Raw genomic sequence first — 17,410 nt, 5'->3', positions numbered from 1 at the left:
CATCCTGGTCAATATTTATGTGTCAAGAAACAGCACAAAAATGGCTTATTTAGTCATTTCCACATTGCTGTTTGTGGGAGCTTACAGATTGACTGCCACGTTTCCTACATTACAACGGTGACTAGATTTCAAAAATACTTTATTAGCTTTGAGACATCCTGTGGTTGTGAATGGTACTATGTACAGGCAAATCTTTCCTTATTATTTTATTTAAGCAATTGTAATGTCTACTTGAAACACTGAACTTGTCAGAAATAGTTATTCACCGTATCAAATGGCTTGAAATTAATTCAATAAGGGGTCAACAGGAAAAAATGATACTTTTCCACATATTTTCTGCAAGAACACTGTTGTATAATATTAACTTAAAAATAACAGAAATTACAGAGCTGTGTACAATTGAAATTTCCTTAAAACATTATTTACTGAAAACATTTTGAAAATCATGCCTCGAGTTTTCTGTTGTAAAACATCTGCAGTTCAGGTTATTCAATAGCACACTAAAAAAATTTTCTGAATATGGCAATACCGTACTGGTGATGTCATACTGCCAACTCACATGCAACTTAAAGAAAGCTTTCTCTTGCACTTTTACATTTGATTGCCTTTTCCTTGGTCAGATCTGAGACTGTGTTAGAAGCAGCTGCAACCATATCATCTTACAGTTCTACAGTGATGATTGAAACTTCTTAGATGCTAGTTACATTATAATTCACTCATGGATTTGATATAGAAGATAGTGCATGTTTTTTTCTGCCAAGCAAAGCACAGAACAGTTCCAAAAATACTATGCCAACAACAATAACCATCACTTTATATTACTGTATTGGCCATTAAATGAGAAAGCCATTTGACTTTTGAAAATCCATAATATTGTAAGTATGTTCCCCATATGCTTATTAGTTCCCCTCAGTTTTCCGTCACAATTTATATGCTTTAAAAATCCAGTGCCTGTTTGCACTCCTCTATTAACTTGTCCAAATGGCTTTCCTACATGTAGGAACCTTGGCAGTTAATGCCAGTGGGTTATCTGACAGTTGAGAACATGATCATTACTGTCACAAAGATTTTCCCTGTGCCAATTCTGTTCTCGTCATTGGCTTGCCACTGACTCTGGCTATTATCCAGTGTCAACTTTATGAGAATAATTCCTGCCTGTATCATGGGTCCCAGCAGTGCGGGAGGCTGAAAACTTACTGCTACACACCTCGGGCGCTTGCAGCAGTATACTTGAGCCAATTGTTTCCATGGCAGCTGAAAGGGAAAGTTCTTTGTTGAATTGTGCATTAAAGTTTGGAGGAGTATTATTGATCACTCTCTGCTCTTCATGGCACCATTACATGCCAGCGATATGACATTAATGACGTGAAATGCACTGATTAAGTGGAAAATCCCAGATGTAGGACTGGGCATCAGACAACCAGCAGAATATTTCCTCGGCCATATCGCCATCCCAGTCCATAGAGGCTATGTTCGGAAATGGACAAAGCCCCTTGGAAAATTGTCTCCTTTTCTTTTATCATAAATATATAAATTATTGCAAAGGTTTGAATATTCTTTGAATTGGCCCTTCTTTCAATAATACATCTCAGTTAATGTGTTTTAGTTCACACATTCATATGAAGTTTGCTTTGTTCAACCAATATCTTGGAGCCTGCTAACCAAATTAATTCAAATGTTATTGTAATGTTGGTCCCAGAAATATAATTTCTTTTAATTAATTTATATCACCATGTGAACAGGCCTAGGCCTATGTTCCTTTTGAGTGAGATCCTTAACAAATCCTATCAAGATGACATGAATTCAGATTTTTCCGCCACCATATCAGGTCAGCATTTACAATTTCTACAATGGAATACAGACCATACCGTTGTTCCATGGCAGCTATCGAAATCACAACAGGGAGACCAGCAAGGGGAGAATAATAAACTGGAAGTGGCTGGAAATGAAATCCTGTTCACATCTCTGCAAGCCCACAAAGGTGAAATCTCCTCCTATGTGAAAACCTGCCCACTTCTCCACGGAGTCAAGGTTGTGCTATTCAATTGCCAGTACAGTAATTCCTGGCAGCTGCTGAAAAATAACACAAAATTTTAGGTCTCTGCACACAATCCAATGGTTTGTTTTTCCACTGTCTCTATGGAGTAATAGTTGAGGGCCTCTATTTCTGATCTTCCGGTGGAGTAACGCTTTGTCTCTCTCTGTCTACTGTTATCAAAACCTTTCAGAATCTTAAAGATCTTTATTAGGTCATCCCTCTTTTCAAGAGAAAAAAATAAACCCAGTCTGTTTATCATTTCCTGATAGTATTTCTGGTACCACCCTGGTAAATATTTTGATGCTTCTTCATTGCCTCTATGTCCTTTTCACAATATGGTAACCAGAATGGTACACAACACTCGAAGTGACCTAACCAAGGTCCATTATAAGTTGAGTTCTCTCATTTTCAATTCTACTCCTTGAGAAATAAAGCACAGTGCTGGATTTGCTTCATTTATGCACTATTAACCTGTTTTTCTTACTTTTTCTTGGGAAGTGAGTGTCACCGGCTCAGCCAGTATTGATTGCCCGTACCTTATGAGAGGAGGTTCCCGTACACTTGCTATCCTTGTTCTTCTAGATGGTGGGGTTATGGGTATGGAAACTTGTACATGGTAAAGGGACTTTAAGGAGTCAGGATGCGAGTTATTTGACACAAAATCCCAGCCTCTGACCTGGTCTTGTATTTAATGGTAGTCCAGTTAAATTTCTAGTCAGTGGTAATCCCCAGGATATGACTGGTGTATGATTCAGTAATGCTGATATCATCACAGGCATTGATAAAATTCTCTACTTGGTCATTGCTTAGCACTTGTATGCTCATATGGAGAAAATGTTACTTGCTATTAATCAGCCCAAATTTGAATGTTGTCCAAGTCTTGCTGCATATGAACATGTACCTCATTAGTATCTGAAGAGTTGAAAATGATACTGAACACTGCAACCATCAGCAAACATCCCCACTTCTGATCTATTGTTGGAGGAAAGGTCATTTTAGAAGCAGCTGAAGATGGTTGGTTCTAGGCAGGACCAGTGAGAGAATTCATGGGCCCTGTTGCTTCTCCTGATTATCCCCTTATCCCCCTTTCCCCATGATGTCACACCCCTCCCAATCCTGCCCACTCTTGTCCCACAAAGCATAAAGGCGCAAGCTACAAAAATACATAAATTCATCACTGCTTTTGTGCTCTTAACTTGTAAAAACACACCTGTATGAATAATTGCTGAATTGAAATCCAAGCTTACCTCTTGTCTGAATGATGGTAAAGATGATCAACATTAAGATGTGTGTCTTGAGGTGAGCAAACATGAAACTTGCTGATAAGGAATGAAGTGGAAAAACCACCCAATGATCACTGCAGCACAGGCCGGTGCAGGACTAATGAGCCAGTCCAGTGCAGGAGCAAATACTCCAATTAACAAGATGCAAGATCTTACTCCAATTAACAAGATCTTTCTTCACGCAGAGAGTGGTGGGAGTGTGGAATGAGCTGCCGGATAAAGTGGTAAATGCTTTTAACATTTAAGAAAAACTTGGACGGGTTCATGGATGAGAGGGGTGTGGAGGGATGTGGGACTAGGCAAAAAATGGTTTGGCACAGACAAGAAGGGCCAAAAGGCCTGTTTCTGAGCTGTAATTTTCTATGGTTCTATATGCTACCATTCAGTGTATTTCAGAGTCTCATTCAGTTTCAAAAGTTAACTTCCTTACTTTCTCTCACAAAATCAAATAAGTTATTGCTGCCTAGATAAATGATATTATTCAATATAATTATTTCATACAAGGGGTTTTAATGGATTCCACTTTATCAGCATCTCACAGAATAGAAATAACAAATGGCAACATTGGTCTTCCCTGTCAGTGAGAAGTATTGGAGCCCCCAGGCATCTCTGTGCAATACAACTTTTAAAAGGCCAGAGGAGAAAGATTGAATGTTCCACAATTTCTATCTGAGTTTTCTTGATCAGCGAGTCTGAAGACTCTGCTGAATGCTGCTTCTCACTGCAATATATATTTTCAATATCAACTATGAAACACCACTTTAATACAATATTTCAATCGTTCAAAAATTCATAAAAACACCAAGATAAAGTGAGATAATAGGTAAGTAGACACATAGGACAAGATTAAAGTCAATGGAAAAGACTCTTGAGTATCATGTGCAGTGTAAAACAAATTACTGATTCACTATGAGCTTTTTAAGCACTCCTGGCAATTTCACCCCATAAAACTTGCTCATAGTAAACTTCCAGTAGCAACAACATCTGTAGAACTCTAGCCATGATTCCACTCTCTATTTGCAAGATAATTATGGATTACAAATGCCCTCTAACCCAACTCACCTCATCTATCCAGAATGACCTTTAAAAGTCTCCCCTGCCCCCAGAGTATCCAGTTGAATCTAAAATGATTCCAGGAGTTTCACTTACAATTCTTCAACCGGATTTTCAACCAAGACCACTCATGTGACAGTTGCTGCGAGTAGGAACTGCTGCTGCTGACTTTCAGGCAATTTCATGGTTTTTAGGCATGGTTTAAGAAAATGGGAACCACAAAGCTTCCCAAAGTTGGAAGCAGCACATAGTAACTGGCAGTGAAACTGACCCGAAAGACCAGCTTTTTAAAAATTGGAATTGTCAGGCTGACAACTCCAAATTTTTTCTTAAAGTTGGTCTTTCAGGTCTGAAACTCTCGCTGCTCATTCTGGACAACAATGTGAACTCCATTTACCGAATATTGCTCCCCACCCCCAGGCCCTGGTGTTTTGCACCATGTGCACCCCCTCCCCCCCTGCCCCCCCCACACACACACCTCCTGAGCCCTAGGACATTAACAGTGAACCAGTGAAAGCCTGGGCCTGAGATGATTGGCCTCCAACACTAACAACCTTCCTTCGTGCAAGTACGACTCCAACCAGTGGAGAATTTTGCCCCATTCCTATTGACTTGAATTTTGCTCGTTGATGCCACACTTGGTCAGATGCTGCCTTGGTCAAGGGCAGTCATTCTCATCTCACCTCTAGAATTCAACTTTTGACTCCAAGTTTGGACCAATACTGCAATGAGGTCCGAAGCTATGTGAGCCTGATGGAACTTAAACTGAGCATGAATAAGGGTGGCAGGGTGGCACAGTGGTTAGCACTGCTGCCTCACAGCACCAGGGACCCGGGTTCGCTTCCCAGCTTGGGTCACTGTGAGGAGTCTGCACGTTCTCCCTGTCTGCGTGGGCTTCCTCCGCGTGCTCTGGTTTCCTCCCACAGTCCGAAAGACGTGCTGGTTAGGTGCACTGGCCATGCTAAATTCTCCCTCAGTGTGCCCGAACAGGCACTGGAGTGTGGTGACTCGGGGATTTTCACAGTAACTTCATTGCATTTAATGTAAGCCTACTTGTGACACTAATAAATAATAAATAAACTTTAAATAAACAGACCATTGCTGTGTAAATGCTGTTTGATAGCACTGTCAACAACCCCTTCCATTATTTTGCTGATGATTAAGAGTAGACTAAATGGGCAGTAATTTGTTTGATCAGATTTGCTCTGTTTTTTGATTATCTGCCCAATTTTGTGTCATTTGCAAATTTATGCTGGAAATACTTAATAACTATACATTCAGCCTGACTGTTCTGATTTTTAAAGCCGGTTTTTCAGATCGGCTTCACTGAAGTTGCTGCTTTGCTGCTCCTGATCTTCGGGAAGTGTCGTGGTGCCGATGTTTTTGAAAATTGCCAGAAAACCACCAAGCTGTCCGAGGTCGGCAGCAGCAATTCCGTCTTGTAGCAAGGATCACAAGGGTTGAAAATCTGATTGGAAAATGGTAAGTGAAAACCCTGGAATTGTTTTAGAATCAATTGGATATTGTGGGAAAGAGGGGATCTTTAAGGTCATTCTGGATGGATGAGATGAGCTGGGCTAAGTGGCCTTTGTAATAGAACAATGCTACTTGTTTCCTGACTTCACTTGCTCCAGTCTCACTAACTACTCTGTGGCACCTTATCAAAGGTCTTTTGGAAATGTAGATAAAATTTAATTTACTGAACTATCCTTCTCCAGTCTTTCTTGCTTCTTCAAAGAGTTCAATGAGGTTGGTCAGGTAAGAGGATCCCTTTTAAAATCACAGAATGGTTACAGCTCAGAAGGAAGCCATTCAACCCATTGTGTCTGCATTGCTTCTCCTAAGGAGCAATTTACCTAGTGCCACTCACCAGCCTTCTTCCCAAAGCTCTGCACATCCTTACTTTTCAGATAATAATCCAATTCGCTCATGAGTGCCTCAATTGAACCTGCCTTCACCTGACTGACAGTCCGTGCTGACTATTTGTTATTATATTTTTGCTTTCTAAATGTATTTCTATTTAGATTTTGTAAGTTTTCCTCCCACCAGTGTTGAGCTGACTGGTTTATAGGCCCTGGACATTTCTGTTTCCGACCTTAAATCTAGAAATAACCTTAGCTCTCTCTAATCCTCTGGCACAGCACATTTTTGAACTAATTATTAAATATGTGTTATAGTGCCCCTCCTATTCACTAGGTTCTCTTAAATTACATGGATGTAATCCATTCAAGTCAGGGGCTTTATTTTCAAAGAGTTAGATTAGTTATTTAATATTTCTCCTTTTTTATTTAAAATGTGGTTGTGCCATTTCTAATCTCCCCTTCTGTTGTCATGACCACCTAACCAAATTCCTGGTAAATTCTAAAGCAAAGTATTTAATATTTCTGCCATTTTGTTTAAAAAAGTTTATTTATAAGTGCCGCAAGTAGGCTTGCGTTCACACTGCCTTTGATTTATCCTGTCCATCTCTCAACGGCCCTATTTCCACCTCAACTTTCCTTTTCTCATTTATGTGCCTGTAGCTAGTTTAATATTTTATTCTGTGTTCCTTGATAAGTTATTGTCATATTTCCTCTGACATCCTAACTATGTTTAGCATTCTCTTTTAATCTCCCAGTTTTCTCCCTTGCCATGCTCTGCCCTGTTCATGTACAACTTTTCTGTGACCCTTTCCCTTATGTCTGTATTCATCTATGGTGTCTCATGAATATTTAGATGGATTCAATAATCCTGGTGAAAACGGGACCGAGATGACAATGCTCCCATGACCCATCAAGCAACTTGGGAGGAAGGCTAACCTTGCCTGAGTCAATGTCATAATTTAGAAGCGCTCAGCATACATTTCCATTAGCACAGAGAACACAATGAATAACAAGACTAAGGGGGAAAAAAACAAAATAATTTATAGATTGCTACTCCTATTTCAATCCAATTGTTTGTTCTGGTGCAGAAGAATGGCAGAAATAGGCAAAAGTACACCTGCAATGTTGACAGTTCCGATGCTTTGCTGCAAAAGGTACAATAGAGATGCTTCACTGTGGAACTTTCTTCTCACTCTATGCTTAGTAGGAGGTCGGTGATTACATGAGAGCTGCTCCCCACAAGTCGTTGGAACAGAAGTGGAAGGATGACTGTCTGCAGACTGATTCCTCGAATTAAGTTTAAGCCTATACTATGCATACTATAATCACCATGACCTAAACATTGCAATGCCTTGACACCAGAAGCACTAGCACAATTTCTTGCATCTATCATACCTGCGTTTTCACGTCCACAATGTTTCAGATTTAAATTGTGACTGACACTTAGAAGTGCTTCTAAGTGCATTCCTGTTGCAGACAGTATTGTAGCAATCAAATTACCATCAGAAACTACTTGTTATTTGTTAAATACAATATTTGTTTAATCCAGTTTACACTACAGGTGTGCATGTGGCAACTCTTAATGTTCTTTAAAATGTCAAAACTATATCCTTTGTCCGTCTTTAAAGAACAACAGAAATTTGGAGTGATGGCATTGAGCCAAGAGAAGCTGTGAGTGAAAAATCTTGTGGCTTGTTAGCAGGCCAACTGTAAATGGTGTCCTTAAAAACTGCTTCTTCAGACTGCACGCCACCTCCTACCCCCACCCAAACAAATCCACTCATTAAAAACACACTGTAGAGTAGAAACACACGCATCATGGTAACACATGTTCCTTTTCCCCTCACGTAGGGATCACCCAAGATGATTAGACAGCTGAACTATCTCACAAGAATGCTTCATATACAACTGTAGCTCAGAGACATTTTTCTTGGAGAATTCTTACCGGGACAAGAGGGAGCAACTGGTAATGGACACTGCACAGCATGTAATCAGAGGCTGAAGAGCAGCAGGAACAGGAACACTCTGAATAAAAACGGTTCCTCTGCTGCAAGACCCACAAATTCTTATCTACTGCAGTTCAGGCAGTATTTTGATAATCTTCACATCATAACTGTATAGTATGCCAAATACATGTCTGAAGTGGTGTTTTAAAATTTCTGTGGTCATGCAAATGGGATTGGAAAACCAGCAGGCAACCCCAGAGCCAGCAGTAATTTCATTCCATTAGGGAGCTCCCAAGGGTACAGGTCCAAAACACAGACGGAATAGCCCTCAGAAGTGCAACTATTGAGAGCTGGGGCTCCTTTTACAGAAGTCTCCTACTTATGGATTGACTCATGAAAACATTGAGGATGCAGTTTTCACCCCTTAGCAGTGGCCAAAAGTTAAGTTAATGGTCATTGGCAAGGAACACTCTGGAGAGCAGGCATTGGAAGTTAATGCCATTGTGGTCAATCTGGTTGCCCCTTCAGAGGATCGAAAAAAGGGCAAAGACACCTGCACGTAAAACTGCAACCTTGTCTGCCTGGTCAGTTGGACGTGAATGATTCAATGAGTTTCTGGGTTTTCATGGTGTTCTGGTCAACATTTAGCCCTCAACCATCACTGGACAAGCATAATTTGCGTTCAGTAAAATGGGACGGCATGGTGGCACAGTGGCTAGCACTGTGCCAGAGACCCAGGTTCGATTCCCGGTTTGGGTCACTCTGTGGAGCTTGCACATTCTCCCCGTGTCTGTGTAGGTTTCCTCCGGGTGCTCTGGTTTCCTCCCACAGTCCAAGGATGTGTGAGTTAGGTGAATTGGCCATGCTAAATTACCCCTTAGTGTCAGGGGGACAAGGTAGGGTAAATGCATGGGGTTATGGCGATAGGGCCTGGGTGGATTATTGTCGGTGCAGACTCGATGGATCGAATGGCCTCCTTCTGCACTGTAGCATTCTATGAATCTATGAAAATATACTATTGACATATTTCCCATTTGACAATATTTACATATTGTAAAAGGTATGTCGTGGGTACAGGTTGAGCTGAATTAAATAGTGTTCTTGTGATCTTGATAGGACCCAAGGTCATATAGATGTGGTGAGACAGGAACCTAGAAAATTTAATGCTCACATGTCAGTAAGTAATTAGTGCAATGTTTTTGGTCCCTGTGTGAAGAAGCAGTTTTAGCCGCCAGCCAGGGTAACCCACATACAGCCTGTTCTCTCATGAATTTTGGATAACTGTGGGATTCACTGGTTTATTAATGTCTTGCATGTTCTACTTGAAACAGGAGACTCTCACCAGTCTATTGCCTGGAATTGATGCCACCAGTTATCACAGGGGTATCTATGGAATCAAACTGGGAATAAGATTCAATGTTTTGGTCTTATCCACAATTATCCTGTCCCCCTGACACCAAGGGGCAATTTAGCAGTGGCCTGATTGACCTCAGGCTTGTGGTTGTCTGAGTTGGCAAGATAACATGCATAATACATACATGCTATGCTACTGTACTTACTAATGATAATTTATGTGTGAATGTGATATTGCCTAGAGAATCTTATCACTTCAATGCTTCTTTGTTTATTAATCTAATAAATATATATTGTAATGGGTTCATCTTCCACTGTCATCAGATCCAGAATACAATAGCTAATTTAATTTTCAAGTGCATATCCATGCTGAGAAGTACAGCTATTTCAGCAATGTATGAAGACTAGAGTTGAAAGACAGGAACAAGCAATGGCCAACCAAAAGGAGGCTGTTCTTCATATAGGCCTGCATGAGATGTTTGTCACCCACATCTGCAACCAAATCCAAGAGGTAATACATCAGAACTAATGGGAGTCACTCTTTGGGTAGAGTCACATTGTAATTAGTTACCTCAATTTATTCTTACACCCTGTGCTCACAATTCTATAAATATCATTTTTCTCATCATTTTCGATTGTAAAATCTACAACAACGTTGATAGGGTGGATCAAGTCATGGAACAAGCTAGCTTGGTCCTAAAATTATTAAAATGAAGTGCCACTACCACAGCAATTATTTCTTCTCAGGGGATTTTCGGAGGATAAGGGCTTAAAAGAGCTTTTGATTTAATTTGATTTGATTTATTTTTGTCACATGTATTAGTATACAGTGAGAGGTATTGTTTCTTGCGCTATGCAAAGCATACCATACATAGAGAAGGAAAGGAGAGAGTGCAGAATGTAGCATTGCAGTCAAAGCTAAGGTGTAGAGAAAGATTAACTTCCAAATCTCTACGAGATTGTAATAGTACATTGTTAGAGAGTTGAAAAGAGTTAGAATAGAAGCATAGAACGAGAGTGAGGGATATAATTAGAGGGTATGCTGGGCACAGCTCACAAGAAATTGCCACGTTCCGGCGCCATCTTAAATCCTTTGGGAAATCAGCTTAACAACCGTTGGATCATTGTAGGATGGAAGAGTTTTTGACTGCTTGGTTTTAACAAGGCCTTTCAGCAAGGCCTTTGACAAGGTCCCTCATGGGAGGTTAGTTAGGAAGGTTCAGTCGCTAGGTATATATGGGGAGGTAGTAAATTGGATTAGACACTGGCTCAATGGAAGAAGCCAGAGAGTGGTTGTGGAGGATTGCTTCTCTGAGTGGAGGCCTGTGACTAGTGGTGTGCCGCAGGGATCGGTGTTGGGTCCATTGTTGTTTGTCATCTATATCAATGATCTGGATGATAATGTGGTAAATTGGATCAGCAAGTTTGCTGATGATACAAAGATTGGAGGTGTAGTGGACAGTGAGGAAGGTTTTCAAAGCTTGCAGAGGGATTTGGACCAACTAGAAAAATGGGCTGAAAAATGGCAAATGGAATTTAACGCAGACAAGTGTGAGATATTGCACTTTGGAAGGACAAACTAAAGTAGAACGTACAGGGTAAATGGTAGGACTCTGAAAAGTGCAGTTGAACAGAGGGATCTGGGAATACAGGTACAGAATTCCCTAAAAGTGATGTCACAGGTGGATAGGATCGTAAAGAGTGCCTTTGGTACATTGGCCTTTATAAATCGGAGTATCGAGTATAAAAGTTGGAGTGTTATGGTAAGGTTATATAAGGCATTGGTGAGGCCGAATTTGGAGTATTGTGTACAATTTTGGTCACCTAGTTACAGGAAGGATGTAAATAAGGTTGAAAGAGTGCAGAGAAGGTGCACAAGGATGTTGCCGGGACTTGAGAAGCTGAGTTACAGAGAGAGATTGAATAGGTTGGGACTTTATTTCCTGGAGTGTAGAAGATTGAGGGGAGATTTGATAGAGGTGTATAAGATTTTGATGGGTATAGATAGAGTGAATGCAAGCAGGCTTTTTCCGCTGAGGCTAGGGGAGAAAAAAACCAGAGGGCATGGGTTAAGGGTGAAAGGAGAAAAGTTTAAAGGGAATATTAGGGGAGGCTTCTTCACGCAGAGAGTGGTGGGAGTGTGGAATGAGCTGCCGGATAAAGTGGTAAATGCGGGGTCACTTTTAACATTTAAGAAAAACTTGGACGGGTTCATGGATGAGAGGGGTGTGGAGGGATATAGTCCAAGTGCAGGTCAGTGGGACTAGGCAAAAAATGGTTTGGCACAGACAAGAAGGGCCAAAAGGCCTATTTCTGAGCTGTAATTTTCTATGGTTCTATGGTTCTAACTGTGCAAGTGAGTGGGATTTGAGTGAATTAAAACCTTCCCATTTAAATCATAGACATATTTTTCTAGACAGCAGGTGCATGGTGACAAAGTTCACAAAAAATTGTTATTGAAAGCCAAGGGAGGTCAAAATTGAGACATGAAGCTATCCACATTATCTCTTTTACCTTCCTCGGTGCAGTCATACAAACTTAAGAACTTTTGTTATTTGTTGAAATATAAATAAGTATAATCCCCTTTTATTATTTTAGTATTTTAAAGCCTCGGCTAGATTGCAGTTTTGTATTAAATTTTTGAGATTGTACTTCTTTTTCTTTGTTAGAATTAATAAAGAAAATGATGTTTAGGTTAGGATTTCTGTACAGCTAGAATAAAGCTACAGCTTAGCACTAGTTGCAAAGTCCACATGGTTAGCTAACAATTGCAGGAACAAATAAAGTTTGCATTTAAACTACAAACAGAGATAAGGGGTTACATGACAATGTATGGCCAATCTATATCCAATTTATGATTGGACCAATGGGGGTGTATAGGGGAAACATGACAGAATGAATTTTGTAACAATTATTTTTGGGTATAATATGGAGGTCTTGATCCCTCTCTGCAGAGGAAAGAGCTGAGGTTGTGACATCAGAGTGTGGAAGATGCATGTACAGAAATTATATCTTTTACACAAGATACAAAAGGAAATATAATTCTCAATTTTAACCACTGCTTTAACACTGTAATGTGTTTATCCTTGTTTAAGGCTGAACACAAGTCACAACAGTTTGTAATATGAAGTCAGTGTTGGACAATTGGACAGCCTGCAGGGACAATTAAAATGATCAGACTGTGCAGCATTATTTAAAGTATTAGTTAACAAATCATTAACTGCTTTTGGTAGTTTTCTCCAACCTAATTCACACATTTGTTTCTGTACAAGTGGAATTTATTCCAGACTAAAATGTTTAAGGCCAAAGAAAGTTACCAGAACAAACACTCTGAAAAGATAATCAATTATTAACACTAAATAAATAGGCTTGCAGAGACAATGTGGGTAAAGTAGTCTCTGACAGGCAAGCAACAAATACTACCAAACAAGTACAGTAATGCTTCCAAAAGATAATGGCACAAATTTCAGTTCTGCTATGAAATAATTGTAAAAATATACTTCTGAACTGTGTTTCCTACAATATAACAATGCCCACACTACAAAAATACTCAGGCACTGTCTTTGTTTATCCTTGATTAGTGATGACAGTCACTTTTTCCAAGACATTGCTGCAGAAACACAGGCTGTCCCTGGTATTTTGCCTAAGTTCCTCATGATCCTGTACAATGAGTACTTGCTGGTAAGGCATTTTCCCATCAGGATATTATGATAAGCTCATTCCTATTTTCATCTGATGCTTATAGGTGTAAAACTGATGTGGTTACGAGTTAATGGTTCATTTATTTTTTCATCGTTTCCTACAGTGTCAGGGGCACCAAGGCAAATCGATTTTTACAGCCATTCCTCAAGACTAAATCTCAAAGTGCTGGTATGTTTGGCTTGCTACTTTACCACTTAATGTTTGAGGAGTCATGAAAGCTTTAATTATATAAGTACATTATTTAAAATAAATATTAAAAAGGTATACTGACCAAAGGGTTGATAGATACAGGTGGCATTCCGATAGCTTTCAAACATACCTGGAGTATTTTGTCAGCTACCAGAACCTATATTACGTGATCAAGGAGCAATGAAGACTAAGAGGTCAAACAAGTATAGCTAATTTAGGAAAAAATGTGAATTATTTAGAATGATACGAGTGTTCTCAGGTGACAACTAATTTCCAGTGCTTATTTCAACCATGTTAGCAGGTTTTTTTTATTCATTCGTGAAAGATTGGCGTCGCTGGCTGGCAAGCATTTATTGCCCATTCCTTGTTGCCCAATGGGGGTTGACAGTCAAGCACATTGTTGTGGCTCTGGAGTAAGATGTCGGCTACGCCAGGTAAGGATGGCAGATTTCCTTCCCTAAAGGACATTAGTGAACCAGATAAGTTTTTTCTGACAATCGACAATGTTTTTACGGTCATCAGGAGATTCTTAATTTCAGGTATTTTTGATTGAATTCAAATTCCACCATCTGCCATGGTGGGATTCGAACCCGGGTCCCCAGAAGATTAGCTGAGTTTCTGGATTAATAGTCTAGCAATAATATCAATAGGCCATTTATACCTAATATCTAAAAGCATCAAAATGTTACTTTGTGCAGTTGTAATAACCCAGGAATCAGCATCCTGTGGCTCAGTATAGGATAATGACGCTGAATGTATCCCCACTCCTGTTCCTGTTTCAATTTCCAATACTGCTTTTGCTCTGAAGTCTGAAGAAAAGGACTAGATTGATTTGAGAGACAGATTAGCAGGATAGGCACATCTAGAAGGCAGAAAGCTGAGCTTACTTACATCTGTACATATGGTTAATGTAAACAAATTTGCAAAGTACTGGAGAATGATTGAAACTCTGTAGGAAAGCAGACATTACAGAAAGAGAAAATAACTCAGTCTGGCAAGTTTGCCTGAAAAAGGTTCAGGGTATTTTCTTTCTTTGTGTTCCTGGCCACGTAAGCTTATGGCCTTAGAGGAGTTCTCTGGCTTCGAAAGAGACTTATTGTGCTCTTACTTAACATTCTGGCTCAGACGGCCTTTATGTATTACTTATTCTGAGAGTAGAGCATGAAAGTAAATAAATGATTAGAAGCACACAGATGTTTTTTTAAAATTTGTCACAAGAAAGGTTCTAAGCAAGTGCTACACAATCTAGGCATGCATTTTACCATATTCAGCGCAGACCCGGATTGAACTTTTATTTATATAACTCAAAAAATTGAAGTTGATGGAAATCATTTGAGTGGGAGACGTACAAAAACTAGATTCCTCTTCTGTTTTTTGTATGATTTCTTTCACCCACATTGCAATATGGGTAGCAGTGTGAAAGTAACATAAACCCCCAGCTAACTTGATTAATTGCCTCTTATTGAGCTCAGGCTGGATTGAAATTCTGCATCTAAAATGTATTTATTATTCACAAGTAAGGCTTACATTAACACTGCAATGAAGTTACTGTGAAATTTCCCTGGTCGCCACACTCTGGTGTCTGTTCGGATCAATGCACCTAATCAGCACGTCTTTCAGACTGTGGGAGGAAACCGGAGCACCCGGAGGAAACTGGTGGCACGGTAGCACAGTGGTTAGCACTGCTGCTTCACAGCTCCAGGGACCTGGGTCCGATTCCCGGCTTGGGTCACTGTCTGTGTGGAGTTTGCACATTCTCCTCGTGTCTGCGTGGGTTTCCTCCGGGTGCTCCGGTTTCCTCCCACAGTTCAAAGATGTGCGGGTTAGGTTGGTTGGCCATGCTAAAATTGCCCCTTAGTGTCCTGAGATGTGTAGGTTAGAGGGATTAGCGGGTAAATGTGTAGGGATATGGGGGTAGAGCCTGGGTGGGATTGTGGTTGGTGCAGACTCAATGGGCCAAATGGCCTCTTCCTGCACTGTAGGGTTTCTATGATTCTATGAAACCTATGCAGACATTGGGAGAATGTGCAAACTCCACACAGACAGTGACCCATGCCAGGAATCGAACCCGGGTCCTTGGCGCTGTGAGCAGCAATGCTAGCCAAAGAACAAAGAACAATACAGCACAGGAACAGGCCCTTCGGCCCTCCAAGCCCGTGCCGCTCCCTGGTCCAAACTAGACCATTCTTTTGTATCCCTCCATTCCCACTCCGTTCATATGGCTATCTAGATAAGTCTTAAACGTTCCCAGTGTGTCCGCCTCCACCACCTTGCCTGGCAGCGCATTCCAGGCCCCCACCACCCTCTGTGTAAAATATGTCCTTCTGATATCTGTGTTAAACCTCCCCCCTTCACCTTGAACCTATGACCCCTCGTGAACGTCACCACCGACCCGGGGAAAAGCTTCCCACCGTTCACCCTATCTATGCCTTTCATAATTTTATACACCTCTATTAAGTCTCCCCTCATCCTCCATCTTTCCAGGGAGAACAACCCCAGTTTACCCAATCTCTCCTCATAACTAAGCCCCTCCATACCAGGCAACATCCTGGTAAACCTCCTCTGTACTCTCTCCAAAGCCTCCACGTCCTTCTGGTAGTGTGGCAACCAGAACTGGACGCAGTATTCCAAATGCGGCGTCCACTGTGCTACCCAGACCTTAATATGGTTAGACGCCATAATAAATACTGTCACATTGGCTCATACTTATTTATAGTGTCACAAGTAAGCTTACATTAACACTGCAATGAAGTTACTGTGAAAATCCCCTAGTCGCCCCACTCCGGTGCCTGTTTGGATACACTGAAGGAGAATTTAGCATGACCAATGCACCTAACCAGCATGTCTTTCGGACTGTGGGAGGAAACTGGAGCACACGGAGGAAACCCACGCAGACACTGGGAGAATGTGCAAACTCCACACAGACAGTTACTCACACCGGGAATCGAACATGGGTCCCTGGCGCTGTGAGGCAGCAGTGCTAACCACTGTGCCATCATGGCCAGCATCTGCAAGGAAAGTTTGAAATACAAGGTTAACTTTAAGTTGTACAAATACTAATAATGCTAGTAGTTATTGGTAGTTCTAAAATTTAAGATGTTGCTGGAGAACAAGCACAGGAATAAGTTTTCACAGAACTTTGCATCTTGAATTTACAGAGTTTTCCTTCAGCTCTAAAAAATATCGCTCCTGCTAGTTGCGGGATGCTGGATAAAAGAGAAAAAAATCTGCAAGGCTATGCAAAAAGGGTGGAAGAGAGGGAGTAGCCAAATTGTCTTCACAGAGAGACAGCATGGGCATGAAGGGCAGAATGGCCATTTTCTATCCTGTAACTGTTGTATGATTCCACATGTAAGCTGATAATGGCACAGTGAGGGCAACATGGCATCTGGGACCGTGGTAAACAATGAAACCAATGAGACTTAAGGATTGAGAAAGCAGCAGAGGGGGAGGGTGGATTCGAGTGGGTAAATTAGAGCCAAACCAGGTACAGAAAGGGAAATAGAGAAGAAAAGAAAGATTGAATTATGGGAGCAAAAGAAAATAAGGCAGAAAGGGAAAACACAAAGAAAAGTAAGAATGTAAATTTTAAAATATTTCCTAGAAAAACTTACCACTTGCAGAGTTGAAACTTCAATTGTTTCTTTCGTGACCAGAGAATTCAAGTAACATCGCAGGAACTTGAACCTTGTCATTAAAAGAGTCTTTATGTTGGTAAGTTCCTAACTTAACCTCCAGAGTTTGATTTTTATTTGCTGTGCAAATTCAGAAATTTATTGAAACTAATGTGGAGGTTGACATTGAGTTGCCAATTTCATTGGTTTAAAAGCAGAATTATGTAAATTGTTAATAATTGTAGCAATTCACAATGGACAGAAGATCTCTTCACCACAAATTGCTGAATGATTTACAGGTTAATAGCAAAATGCTTGTTAGACATTTTGTCAACAAATTCTGGCACAACATTGTTCTTTTATGATAGGT

The 17,410-nt window shown here is 40.5% G+C and overlaps 1 protein-coding gene across 5 annotated transcripts in view; it reads right to left on the bottom strand.

The window, feature by feature from the left end:
* Positions 1–17,183, bottom strand: part of LOC144501328 (protein-tyrosine sulfotransferase 1-like) — a 130,818-nt gene extending 113,635 nt beyond the window's left edge. For all 5 annotated transcript variants that reach the window (XM_078224938.1, XM_078224942.1, XM_078224943.1 and 2 more), the window contains exon 1: positions 17,041–17,183. The gene's annotated coding sequence lies outside the window, so the exon portion shown is untranslated. The remainder of the gene's footprint in view (positions 1–17,040) is intronic.
* Positions 17,184–17,410: the final 227 nt, after the last annotated feature.

Source organism: Mustelus asterias, chromosome 12 (assembly GCF_964213995.1).
Source record: "Mustelus asterias chromosome 12, sMusAst1.hap1.1, whole genome shotgun sequence".
NCBI lineage: Eukaryota > Metazoa > Chordata > Chondrichthyes > Carcharhiniformes > Triakidae > Mustelus > Mustelus asterias.
Note: the sequence above shows the minus strand (reverse complement) of the source record. Positions and strands in the feature narration are given on the sequence as shown.